Here is a 13994-nt window from a genome sequence, read left to right as displayed (position 1 = left end):
ATTGAGAAATTATAACTCTAACATTTATTTCTAAATATTGGGGTCCACAATTAAATAAATTCACAAATAATAAGAAAATAATAAAAATTAGTGCTAATTGCCTTTACTAATCCAAATTATTAAAGCGGTCATTACACCGATGATGGTGATGAGTTGGTTAAAGATGGTGGTGATGCTGATGATGCTGATAAGATTGTTAATGATGTTCTTGGTTCAGATGTGAATCCATCTGAGGCTGTTGAAGGCAGTGATGAGAGGGCTAAGGATGTTGAGAAGCTTAAGGCCAACGTGTCCAAATTAAAGGGGGACGATTTTTTCGATGGGTTAAGCCAGCTTGAAATTGATGATGATCAAGTTGTGTTGGCTGGCTTAGAGGCTGTTCGTAAAATCCATGTAAGTGTATCTTATTTTGTTTGCAAGAAAATTATGTTTTATTTTGGTTGCTTAATAGTTTAATGTTTGTTTTGCAACTGTTTAATTTCAGACTTTGTTTTTTTTTTAGGTCCCACAACCCAATCCGAATGTTGTTGGTGAAAAGTCAGCTACCATTCATACTGATGAAGAAACTGAGGACACTGTTTCTGATACTCCTCTGTTGGATAAGAGAAAGCGTGCATCGACATTGAAATCTCCTTTTGTTGATTTCGGGTCGGCTGATGTGAGGAGCACTCCAATGGAGGTAATGTCCTCTGGTTCTCAATCAGCAGGGGATGAGAGGGATTTTAAGATGGTTAGTTATGTGAAGGGCCTTTATGCTCTTAATGATTCATTTGCTGATCCCGTCTCTTCTGAAATTGAGGCAAAGTTTGACGCGTGGATTGGTGAAGGCTTGCTTAAACATCCTAGGTGACTATTTTTATTATTTCTGTATTTGTATTTTATTTTATTTTTCAATTTTATTTTGGTTTTTTGTTACAGATTTCATTTTAATATTGTTTTTTTGTTGTTTGTTTGTTCTTTTAGGCATTACAATTGTTATGTTGATGGTGCAAAAAAATTTTTGCCAGGTTTTAGATTAGGTGTTGATTATGTTGAGGATAAAACATGGTTTTATTATTTGGCTACCTGTGACATGTTTATCAATGACTCGGTAAAGTTTCTATTTTCCATTATAGTTTATGATAGTTGGTTTTCAGTTGCTTTTTTAAATGTTTTTAAGTTTAGCTACTGTATTAAAGTTTTTAAATAGTTGTTCAACCTTTTGATTTGTGTTTCTGTCATGTTTTTGTTTTAGCATATGAACACTATATTCTATTACCTTAGGAAAAAAGGTAAATATTCTTCCACTGTTACATTGAATTTTGCGACAACTGATTGGCTCTTTGATGATTCCATTCAAGCGTTGTACCACAAGTTCAACAAAGCCAAGGCAATGAAAACTAAGATGTCGCACATTCATGCTGCCCACCCAATAGCGCATTACATCCGAGATTTGTGAATTCCGTGTTCTAAGCCTTGGTATGAAGTCGATCATGTGTTATTCATCATAAATCTAAGGAGGGAAAGTCATTGGGTGTTTGGTCGTCTTGACTTGAATGAGGGGATTTTGTTTCTTTATAATTCTTTGAGGACTGCCAAAATGAATGCTGCAGCTAGGAATGCAATGAAGGCTTATTCTGTGTTGCTCCCTTTGTTTTTTGATCTCCTTGGAATTTGGAAGAATAGGTCACATGCTCCTAATTTAGGTTCTGACCCTAAAGCTCCTCTAAGAATTGTGGAGATTAGTGGTCTTCCGTCTCAGTAGAAAAAGTGAGTTGTTTCTTTTAAGTTTCTTTTCTGTTGTTTTTAGTCGCTTAACTGTTTTTCCTTTTTCTGGTTTTTAGTGATTGCGGAGCATTTGTGGCTGCATTTGCCGAGTTCTTCATCCATGGAAAAGATGTTCCTGCAGATTTTGACATCGAAGTTTATCGTACTCGACTTGCGGCCCTTTTCTTCTCATATGGCCAAAGCAAAATTGATGAAAGCATTGATAGCGAGGATGAGAAGCAAAGCAAGTCTTCTAAGGCTTCTAAATTGAAAAAGTAGCGTCTTTTAATTTATTGACAATTTGGTGTTATTGGTTGTCTATTATCAGACAATTGTTAGTGATTTTATGTTTCTAGGTATTATACTTGGTTTTATACTCTGGATCTGGTTTTAAACTTTTAGGATATTTGACATTAATCCTTATAATATGTTTCTTCTGTATGTTTGTATCAGTAGAAAGAAGTTTTATGTTTTTCTAATTTTTTAAGTTTTTATATCCAGTCGCACAACTATATAGAAACTGTTATACAACTATATACAAACAATGTCCACTTTTCAGCGTACTTGTAATTTTAATTGCCTATCAATGTATTTATTCACTGTTTTCCCCTTTTTTCATTATCCTTTATTAATTATGTTTTATAAATTCCTATCAGACTTTTTTTAAAACTTTAATAAAGAAGTTATTTTCGTAGTAAATATTTAACAAGTGTCAAAACTGTCATAAAATGATTTTGCAACTATTACCAAACTGTTTAAAATTTTTCAAAATAAAATCCCATGTGTATCGAATATAACATATCAACCTGTGTGAATTCTCACAGAGAATTAAACAATTCAAATAATTCATCTTTATCTATTTTATTGCTTGATTGTTGCATGTCTTTCGGTTGTGCCTGTATTGACCACATTTGCTGCACCTGTTATTTTTTTTGTATCCCATTCAGATAAAAATCTTTGTTTCCTTGGTCTTCCAGATCTTATTTTCTAGTTTGGTGGCAGAACAATGATATCTTTTATGTGTTGTGGTACATCCCATGTTGGGTGATTGTGTACCGGATATGTTGAGCCGTTGTATGTTTCAAGCCATGTTTTTGTTGTGTAATAGCTTGAACAGTAGTTGTAAACATGCAAATTCATCTCTTTTATAACAGCAAGCGCATGAGCACACGGTAATTCGTCAAGTTGGAATCGGTTGCAACTGCATGTTTTCTCCTTGAGATTGATGACCCATGATCTTGTTAGTTCTACCACTTCGAACATGATCTCGTTTATTGGCTTTACCTGCAAATTAAGTCAATTTATAAAATCGTCATTATGTTCCAGAAACTTAAAATAAACTATTAAGAATATGTAATGCAACTTAAAGTTTTAAGAGATTTTACATTTCTGTCAATGAGTCCACAAAGTTGTTGACTAATTTCTTCTCTGCTGTTGGTGTTAAAAATGTTGTTGTTTTCTGTGCCTTTTTCCTGTTTGTGTATGTCCATTGTTGTATCAAAGCTCTTAATGACTCCATCAGTGTTGTGATTGGTAGCTCTCTAGCTGCTAAGTTTGCTGCATTTAGAGATTCAGCAATGTTTGAAGTCATAGTTGAATACCTGTTGTTTTTGCAGTGGTATCTTGACCATTTATGGTATCCAACTTGTTGTAAATATGGTCTGACACGGATGTCCAAGTTGTCCAACTCGCTCATATGGTATTCAAATTTCCTCTCTGTGTATGCTCTGGCTGCAACGAAGAATGGTTTATCCAGCTTGCTTGCATTCTTCTTGAAGGTTGCTTTTAGGTTGCTTAATAGGTGGTATACACAATAGCCATGCGTGATTTCTGGAAATACTTGAGCAGCTGCCTTAATTATGCTCTCATGTCTATCTGAGATCAAGCACTGTTCCTCTCTAATCCCATATGTTTCTCTTACTTTTATGAAAAACCACTGCCATGAGTTGTTGTTTTCTGAATCCACAACAGAAAAAGCTAGTGGAAAAATGTGCCCATTTCCATCTTGTGTACAAGCAGAGAGCAATGTACCTCTCACTGTTGATTTAAGAAATTCTTGCATGGCTTTATCTTTTCTGGAATAGTTGAGACTTTTCCTTAGATAAATAAAATCTATGCTTAGAAGTTGTGAAGCTTCTATAGATTGCCATTGGAAAGAAAATGCTTCAGCATCTTACTAAAGTAAGTTGCTTGCATTAGAGTAAGTAATTACCAGGTATACCACAAGCCATAGATTTAGATAAACTCAAACCTATAATACTAGGAACAGGAAGTTTTGTTAAATCCATTGAATAGACTTATTAACGAAAATTTCCTTTTATGTCCTTGTAATAGAAAACTTTAGGTTACTCCATATGAATGGATTAAACCATAGTTCTCTTGGCTTTCTTCTTAGTTTCTTATCTTGACACTCCATTACTTGTTTAAGCAATGGATTTTAATCACTAATGTCTTCCAAGTCATAAGAAGGTGAGTTCCTAGAAACTCTCCCACTACGACAAGGTACCGTGAATTATTTCTAAGAAAACTAAATGGTATTGACCTCTTCGGTTGTGTCAAGACAACAGAGGCAGTGGGATCATCATATGTCAAATAAGATGATAGAACACTTTTGGAATCAAGAAAAAATTATCTCCTTTATTTGTTATTTTATTTTCAGACTTAGTCATTATCTTAGAAAAGTAGTATTTGTTTAAACAAACACTTTCTTATCTATTGACTATGGGATGGTCCACCCCTAATCACTTAGAATAGCTAACAAACCATGGTTAACAGTTCTAGCTTTTCTTAAGATTTTGATTAGGTCATCCATGAATCTAGTAATGATTTACATTAAGTATACAACCATTACATCATTCTGAAATTGTATTACCATAGAAGGAATTAGGCAACGACTAGTAACTAATCATCAACATGCAACTCGAAATTTCTGGGGAGGTAAGTTTGGATATAATTCAAAAATCAATTTAATGATCTTTGAACTACATATCTACTAACTATTTCTCCACCCCTATCAGTTCGCAAGATCTTTAACCACTTACCTTAATGGTTTTAACCATTGCTAGAAATTAATGAAATTTTTCAAACATTTCAAATTTCTTGCTAAAAGGTATAATCTAGAGTTATCGTTTTAAGAATACAACGAAAAACTCATATCCATCCCTGAATGTACATCTATCTGCGAATGAGATGAACTACTTTCAGTGGATATAGGCATATTAACTCTTTGCAGAGATTGATCTTGTCAAATCCACTATGAACAAGATACAAATGCCATAGATTAAAAAAAATGTGGTAGTGTCTTTTGATGACATAGGTTTAGTTACATCAAAGAGTTCTTAGAATACTGCAAGTGGATTTTGGTCACAGAATACCTAACTCATATTCCATACAGTTTGAATCCATTAATAGAAGATGGATATTAAACACTTGAGAAAGTGTAACTGTATTGCTTCCTGGAAATAGAAATATAAGAAAATTTCTGTTTGGATTTTAAAATTAAAGTCAAAGACTTAAATTCAACCAAATATAATGAGTAATTCTTTTTGGACCACCACTACTAATTTAACTCTAAGTCAGATTTGCTCTTAAAGTAGGAGATTTCTAAGATTGAGGATTTATATCAATTGGGAATAGAATTTCGGGATTATAATCATATGCGTCATTTAATTTCTTAAGAGAAAATATAGAATGACATGATATGATATATAGACCATTCATCAAATGATATGTTATTGAGCTAATTCGAAATGAATAAGCTAAGAGGAATTAGGATAATTTCGTTTATAAATAAGAATCCAACGATGCTTAGATTAGCGAAAGACAAAGTAATCTTATTTATGTAATCTTCTTGTTTCATATTGTAAAAATACTAGTCTAAGGTGTCATCAATTGATGAAGAGCTAGATGTTGTATATACAATATTTATCTTTCGAGATCTTACACTATTATGTATGTCTAATGGTGAAAATCCATTAGGGATTTATCTCATTAGAAAAACAAACATGTTAGACCAACAATGAAGATTCGAAATTAAACTACAACTTAATAACAGAAAATAACATGGTTCAATATAAATTCATACACAATTCAGAAATTATAAACATATAGCACGTAGGAATGACTAGTAAAAATACTAAAACATACAATCCTAAATAATTTCCAAGGTTTTCAACAAACTGATACAGTGTCCCGGTAGGCGAGAGTCAAAGTATCATTTATTGAATAGAGTTGTCAGCTCATCTAAAATAGAAACCATTCTAGCAACCTTTTATTCGATCAAAATAAGAATCCAACGTTGTTCCGGTAGGTGAGAGTCAAGGTTATTCTCATTTTATGAGCTTCCACCATTGTTTCGTGTTTTATGAGTTTATCTCTAAGTAGTCACCCTAGGGGAGAGTCTAAATAGAGACGAAAACTCACAAAACACTTATCAAACGAAATCTTACGGTGTTAAATGCGTTCAACGAATAACCATCCATAGGGGGACGAAGTCTAGCGTCTCGATGTTATATTGAAAACATTTAACTATTGTAAGACCAACAATGGAGATCGAATATCTTAATAATAATAAAGCTCATTATTTAAAGTGAGTTGTATTTTCTTTGATTCTCTTAATTTAATCTATTTATTTTAAATATATATTTATTTAATTAAAATTTCCAATTTAGAATAAAAAAATTTAAATGTAAATTTTAATTTAATATTTATAAATTTTACTTAGATGGATATGAAAATAATATGAATTATTTCCATCTTAGTAATAATTTCCAATAAATATTTACAAAAATATTCAATTTAAGTTGTTACAAAATTAATTTACAACTCAAATTTAATTTTCTATAATTATATATTGCATTTCGAAAAATTAAAGTATTCAAGGATACAATTTTCGAAAATGCATGTTAAAATAAAAAATTAATCCTGGAAAAATTACTCTAATTTAATGTTGGCCCAAAATTAATCAATAAAATTAATTTACAACAAAAAAATATAATTTTCCTATTTAATTAAATATATAAGAAAAATTTCAAATATTTAAGTATGATGATGAAAATCAACTTAAATATTATTTTTCTATTTAATTAAATACACTAGAAAAATACTTCAAGCAAAAATATCATCTATCTAGATTTTCCTTTGACTAATTAATTCAATTTCTAATAATATATTTTAATTCATTTATTTTAAATTAATCAATTAATGAAAAAATCATTGATTTAAGTTGGTCCAAAATTAAAATATATAATTTACAACTTTAATCTATTTTTCAAATAAAATTCGAAATTCCAGCATTTAAGAAATGCAATTTTGAAATTTGATTAATAAAATAAAGAAAAAATATATTTTGAAAATTATTTAAATTTAGTTGAAAAATTAAATTTCAACTAAAAAATAATTTTCTATTTAATTAAGTGTCATGAAAAAAAATTATTTAAGTATGATGATGAAAATCAACTTAGATATTTAATTTTCAAATTAATTAAATGTATTAAATTCAAGAAATAAATAATTAAGTGTAAAGAAGGCTTAATTATTAATCTCTAGTTTAATACTAGGAAAAATATACTTAAATAAATTGTACCAAAATTAATTATTTAAATAATTAATTTCACAATGTATAATATTTTCCTATTTAATATTAGAAATAATAAGTAGTCTAGAAATAACTATCTAGAAAATATCTTATTTGACTAAGTATCTTTTTCACAAAATTTGAAAAAATATCTAATTTAAGTTGTATTAGAAAAATCTAGAACTTAAATATTTTCAAATTTAGATTTAATTAGATATCAAAAATTAAGTTGTAACCACTTAATTTGAAAATATTCCATTTTAAGTTAATATTCGAAAAGATATTAACTCAAAAAATATCTAAAATATTCCATTTTAAGTTAATATTCGAAAAGATATTAACTTAAAAGATATCTAAAGAATCTTAATAACCAATGCCTAAAATTCCTCAACTTAATTTTGAAATTTGAAATTCAAAAGATATTCAGATTTAAGTTGATTAGTTATAGATAACTAAATATCAACTTAAATAGGAATATTTAATGAAAAATTTAACTTATGCTTCAGAAACAATCTAGATGGTTATAATTCTATATTTAATTAAATACAAGAAAATACATATAGTTTAGCTTAGAATAAAAAATTCTTTAAACTATAATTTTCTTAAATTAATTTCAAAATATATGAAATTAATTATGTTGCTAATCAATTTTATTAGGTTAAACTAGTTTAATTAACCTAGTACAGTTATTCAAATTAGGCAAATGGGCCTTCACATTTGGGGTGGTTCATGTGAGGGGGTGCTGGATTCAGTATGTCGTACCCACTTCTATGGCTCCCAACTCTCACACAAGGCCCAAAAGAGAGGAATTTAACCTTAAAATGAACAATTGTTATTAATTGAATAGGCCCAAAAACTAAATGGACCTAAATAAAATCTATCAAGAACTATGATAATTTATTTTGCAACAACAACCTATATGCATCTATAATGAAATTAAACATATAGGCTCAGACAGGCACACTTTGGATGGGTCCTATCATGTTGCTAGGTCATACACAGATGAAAGAAGATTGTAAATATACCTGTTACAAATTATTAACTTGACCAAGGGAGCCATCAGATCATTAGATCTGGCAAAAAGTAACCATGGCTATTTACAATCAAGTAATAATAGGTTTTGAAAACTTACACACAAGCTAAAACACATACTCCTGCAACTAGGTTAGCTCGATAGTTGGATGTAGGATTTATTTAATTTTAAATAGAATAATTAATTTCGAAAATAATTAATTAAATAAAAAAAAATTCGAAAATTTTTAAAAAAAATTTGAATAATTCGAAATTTTAAAAAAACAATTAAATTTAAAATTAAACCTACAATTTTGAAAAATTAGGTTTCAACCAACCTAAATATCATTTCAAAATTTACTAACTACTTTTAAAATTTAAATGTTATTTTATAAATAAAAATTAAATAAAAAATTAAAAAAGATAAATGAATATCTTTTTTCAGATTTTAAATGTAATTTAAATAAATAAAATAACAAAATTTAAAAGTTAGCAAAATATCTTACATCTATTTAAAATTACATGATTATAGTTATCTTATTTTAAATTTAAATAAGGTCAAATTATTTAAAAAAAAGATTTAATTGAAAAATTTAAAATCTGACCTTAAATTTAAAAATAAGATAAGATATAATCAAATTTTAAAATAAGATAGATTATTAAGCAAATAAGATAGATACTAACTATTTTTAAATTCAAATTACACTAATATCTTGAATTAAATTTTAAAAATATTAAATTAATTCATAATGATAATTAGAATTGAATTAGGAATAGTAATAGTATAAATATAGAACTACACAAAAAAATCGAAAGTTAATTCCATGAAAAGCATGAAAAATTGAAAAAAAACGAAAAAATTGCGAGCTGTACAGACAGTTTTCGCGATCGCAGGAAAATTTCAGCACAACTCCAATTTTTTCGAATCTTCAAAAAATCATAACTAATTCAAATTAAATCGAAATTGAGCTCTGTAAAAAAGTTACTTGCTTAATTTTTTTCATACTATCCAATAAAAATAATTCCAGAAACAGATATTCAATTATTTTTCACGAAAATTCACAAACACCAATCAATCATCAAATAACACTCAATACAACATGATACCATCCAAAAACAAACAAACAATCGTTTTAAAGTCCAAATTTCTTGCAAGTAAATCAATTACCATGGCTCTGAGGCCAGTTGTTAGAATTTATTTTACCAGGATCTTAGATCTACTAACAAGTATGTTGATTAACACCCTAAATATGAACTTTCTAAAACGATGAAATAAACACATATAAAGTTTAGGAAATCTTACATTGGGTGCAGCGGAATATAATGACTCCTTCCGTTCAGATATCTTGCCCTTGATTCTTTTCTGTAGAAGAGCATTATCAATATCTGAACCTGGATCTCTTTCTCTGAATCTTTGATGTTGAAACTCCTTCTTGCTGAAAGTCTTTCTTCACGATCTTCCTCACTATGATTGAGGTATCACTTGCTGTGTGTGGGCACTACTCATACACTAAGAATTTCGAAATTTGAGAGGGAAGAAAGAGAGAGGAAGTGGTCGGCCAGATAGGGAGAGAGAGAGGCTCAGTTTTTTCTGAATCAGAAGTGTGAGAAGAAAAGTGTAATTTTCCTGAAGCCTTCACTATCTATTTATAGCATTCCACTAGGGTTAGGTTTGAATTATTTGGAATTAAAATAATGAAAATATCAGAGGTAAATTCCTATAAAAGTGGCCGACCCCTATACTAGTGGATTTGGGCCTCACTTTTTGCAATTTTGCAGTTTTATCTTTTCTGCATCTGATTTTCTCGAAAAACGCTAATTTTCTAATTCAACCATTTAAATGCCAAGTCTAACTATTTAATAACTATAAATAATTATTAAATAATATTGTCATTTATCATATTTATTAATTGAACCATACAAAGTATCATAATTAACAAATATGCCCCTAAAACTCTTTCTTTACAATTTCGCCCTTACTTAGTGAAAAATTCACAAATAGACATAGTCTAATTTGAGAATTATAATTGATTAATCAACACCAATTACATGAGTCTTACAAGCAATATTATCTCAACTAGTGCGGGGACCATGGGTCTATATAACCGAGCTTCCAATAAGTAGATCAAGAATTTATCACTAAAATTCACTAACATATGAATTCTTCGTTGAATCCACGCATAGAACTTAGAATTGCACTCTCAATTATATAGAATGCTCTATATGTTCCACCATATAGATGCATCATTAGTTATCCATTGTTATAATCCTAATGTGATCAATGATCCTCTATATGAATGATCTACACTGTAAAGGGATTAGATTACCGTTTCACCCTACAATGTATTTTATCCTTAAAAGACTTGACCCCGTATAAATGATATTTCAGCTTATGTGAAATGAGTACTCCACCATTTATGTTCGTTTGGTCAAGCTCGAAGGAGATCATCCTTTGCTTACTATTCGCCAGATAGAAGCTATAGATTCCATGTTTATGCTAGCGCTCCCACTCAATTGCACTACCGTGTTCCCAAAATGTACGTATCACCCTGACCTAAAAGTAGGCTTAACTAACAAATCAAAGAACACGAATAGCCTTTCAAGATTGAGCCTAATCATAACAGGATTAAGAACATTTGATCTAGGATCAACTAGGCGATATTGACTTGAATAGATATTACGGTAAGTTTAATAAATCTAAGTCAAAGTTCAATATCGCTCCCTTCCGATGCATACTCCATGCATCCAACCTGAGCTTTACTTTAACCAATGCTCTGGAAAGAACATAGCACTTCTCCAAATGCAAGTAAACTCTGTTGTAGATTATCATATCAGTAAAACCCTATATCTGATAAATCTAGGAAACTTTATTCACATAGTCATGTTTACTTTCCAATGGTTGACGGCACAATAAATAAGATCAAGTATGTGAAAAGGGTTTCAGATGAATTTATACATTATGTACATATAATCATGAAATAAATCACGTGAACCATGCAACATTAAATGTTATTTCTGATCTATATTAATTAGTAAATCTGATTATATCGAAATGAGTTTTATTTAGGGCATAAAACCCAACAATTTGAGCATGGCAACAGGACTAAAAGTTTCCTCATAGTCCACACCTTCTCTTTGGGTATAACCCTTGGCTACAAGTCTAGCTTTAAAAGTTTCGACTTCGCCTCCAGCGCCTCTTTTCTTCTTGTAAACCCACTTACATCCGATTGGATGATAGTCATCGGGTGTGCTACATATTCCCAGACTTTGTTCTTTTTCATGTAATCCATTTCTGAATCCATGCCGGCTGACCATCGTTTCCGTTGCAGACTAGCCATTGCCTATTTATAGGTTAATGGGTCGTCATCGATACTGTCACCAACGACCATATTGATTTCACCATCCAAGCCATAACGAGCTGGTTTTGTGAAAACCCTCCCACTACGACGAGGAGCGGTGATCTTCTGAACAGGAACTTTGGTAGTAGTTTTCTCAGTTGGTTCGACTGAGGGAGTGGGATTATCCTCTTCTTGAGTGGAAGAGGACGAAACATAGGAAGGAGTTATATCTGCAAGCATTTCCTCCAACACTACTTTACTTTGTGGTTTGAAATTCTTAATATAGTCATCTTCAAGGAAAGTGGCGTTTGTGGAAACAAACACTTTATCATCCTTGCGACTATAAATAAGTCCACCCCTAGTCTCTTTAGAATTCCCGACAAACATGCAAACTTTAGTTCGCTTTTCAAGTTTGCCATCTTTCTTTCTTAAGACATGAGCAGGGCACCCCCAGATTCTATAATGGCGTAAGCTAGGTGTACGACCATTCCATAGTTCTAAAGGTGTCTTAGGGATTGATTTAGATGGAACAACATTTAGAATGTCGGTTGCCATCTGAATTGCATATCCCCAGAAGGACATAGGTAGAGTTGAATAACTAAGCATGGACCTAACCATTTCCAAAAGCGTGCAATTCCGTCTTTCTGCAACTCCATTTTATTGTGGAGTGCTAGGGGCAGTTAATTGGGATTCAATGCCTAGCTCGATCAAATGATCTTTTAACTGCATATCCATATATTCTCCACCCCTATCAGTTCACAAGATCTTTAACGTTTTACCCAATTGGTTTTGAGCCAATGCATGAAATTCGTGAAACTTTTCAAATGTTTCAGATTTCTTATGCATAAGGTAAATATGTCCATATCATAGAGTAATTGTCAATGAAAGTGACAAAGTACTCATAACCACCTCGGGCTTTTACATTCAAAGGTCCGCAAACATCTGAATGCACTAACCCTAGGGGTTGTTTGCACCCTCTCCCTTTGCAGAGAAAGAACGTTTGGTCATCTTTCCTTCTAGGCAAGACTCGCACACAGGTAATTCACCTAAGACGACATTTTTCAATGGACCGTCTTTGGTTAGCCTATTTAGTCTGTCATAGCCTATGTGACCTAAACGTAAATGCCATAGATATGTTTCATTATCATCATCGATCTTTTGCTTTCTGCGGTTTCTAGGTTTAGCTACTTTAAAAAGTTCGTTATGTAGGGCAAATGGTGTTTCTGGTCTAAGAACATAAAGCCCCCGTTCCATGGATGCAACACAAATATGAATGTCATTTCGAGAAATGGTAGAACCAGAACTCGAAAAATCTAATTTGTATTTTTGCAATTGTAAGCATGAAACAGAAACCAAGTTTCTACTGAAATTTGGAATGTATAAGACATTGTCTAATTCCAAAATTCTGTTTTGAAACTTGAGTTTGGCTTTTCCTCTAGCTCTAACCGAAACCATTTTGCCATTACCAACCTTAAGTTTCAACTCTCCGGATTTCAAATAATTCCATTTCTCAAGCAATTGCAATGAACAACTTACATGGTTTGTAGACCCAGAATCAAGAATCCAAACGGATTTATCATTCTCTAAAACACATGATTCGAAGACTAAAGCATCACTGCTTATTCGTTTGTGAATTGTTGTTCTTGCTGGTTCATTTTGTTGTGAAGTATAACTTGAGGAAGTGGAATGACTTTCTCTTATCTTCTCAACTAAGCTTGAAATAGTAGGATTTATGGAGTTATGAACTATTTGCTCTTCAGAGTGAACAATTCCCAGCTTACCTGCTTTCTGGAATTTCATGTTCATCATGAGCACATTTGAAGTATTACTCTGACCAGGAGTTTTATTCATATCTTCAAGTTCATTTGCTAAGATATTAACTAGGAGTAGATTGGGATGAGGGTTATTGGCACTACTATACATCAATAAAACAGAAGTAAGTTTTTGGTTCAAATTCATACACAAGTTCAGAAAATAACAAATAATCACTTATGTTATAAAAATACTAAATCTAACATAGTTTATTTTCCAAGGTTTCCAACATAATGAAATACAATGTCCCGGTAGGCGAGAGTCAAAGATAACATTATTTGAATAGAGTAGTCAGCTCATCTAAAATAAAACCATTTTAGCAACCTTTTATTCGATCAAAATGAGAATCCAACGTTGTCCCGGTAGGCGAGAGTCAAGGTTATTCTCATTTTATGAGCTTGCACCATTGTTTCATGTTTTATGAGTTTATCTCTAAGTAGTCACCGTAGGGGAGAGTCTAATAGAGACGAAAACTCACAAAACACTTATCAAATGAGATCTTACGGTGTTAA

The sequence above is a fragment of the Cannabis sativa genome, chromosome 4, assembly GCF_029168945.1.
Source record: "Cannabis sativa cultivar Pink pepper isolate KNU-18-1 chromosome 4, ASM2916894v1, whole genome shotgun sequence".
Lineage (NCBI taxonomy): Eukaryota > Viridiplantae > Streptophyta > Magnoliopsida > Rosales > Cannabaceae > Cannabis > Cannabis sativa.
The sequence above is the reverse complement of the archived record's forward strand: the minus strand, read 5'-3'. Positions refer to the sequence as shown.